Consider the following 1,007-nt stretch of genomic DNA (forward strand, 5'->3'; position numbering starts at 1 on the left):
CTCCTGGGTGTCCTCTATGGGTGTCCATGTGTCCCTCATGGGTGTCTCCAGGTGTCCCCTGGGTTTCCCCCATGATGTCCATGTGTCCCCTGGGTGTCCCCATGTCTCCTGGGTGTCCTCTATGGGTGTCCATGTGTCCCCACAGGTGTCTCCAGGTGTCCCCTGGGTGTCCCCCATGATGTCCATGTGTCCCCTGGGTGTCCCCATGTCTCCTGGGTGTCCTCTATGGGTGTCCATGTGTCCCCACAGGTGTCTCCAGGTGTCCCCTGGGTGTCCCCCATGATGTCCATGTGTCCCCTGGGTGTCCCCGTGTCTCCTGGGTGTCCTCTATGGGTGTCCATGTGTCCCTCATGGGTGTCTCCAGGTGTCCCCTGGGTTTCCCCCATGATGTCCATGTGTCCCCTGGGTGTCCCCGTGTCTCCTGGGTGTCCTCTATGGGTGTCCATGTGTCCCTCATGGGTGTCTCCAGGTGTCCCCTGGGTTTCCCCCATGATGTCCATGTGTCCCCTGGGTGTCCCCATGTCTCCTGGGTGTCCTCTATGGGTGTCCATGTGTCCCCACAGGTGTCTCCAGGTGTCCCCTGGGTGTCCCCCATGATGTCCATGTGTCCCCTGGGTGTCCCCATGTCTCCTGGGTGTCCTCTATGGGTGTCCATGTGTCCCCACAGGTGTCTCCAGGTGTCCCCTGGGTGTCCCCCATGATGTCCATGTGTCCCCTGGGTGTCCCCATGTCTCCTGGGTGTCCTCTATGGGTGTCCATGTGTCCCCACAGGTGTCTCCAGGTGTCCCCTGGGTGTCCCCCATGATGTCCATGTGTCCCCTGGGTGTCCCCGTGTCTCCTGGGTGTCCTCTATGGGTGTCCATGTGTCCCTCATGGGTGTCTCCAGGTGTCCCCTGGGTTTCCCCCATGATGTCCATGTGTCCCCTGGGTGTCCCCGTGTCTCCTGGGTGTCCTCTATGGGTGTCCATGTGTCCCCACAGGTGTCTCCAGGTGTCCCCTGGGTGTCC

The sequence above is a fragment of the Charadrius vociferus genome, unplaced genomic scaffold (assembly GCF_000708025.1).
Source record: "Charadrius vociferus isolate BGI_N301 unplaced genomic scaffold, ASM70802v2 scaffold515, whole genome shotgun sequence".
Classification (NCBI taxonomy): Eukaryota; Metazoa; Chordata; class Aves; order Charadriiformes; family Charadriidae; genus Charadrius; species Charadrius vociferus.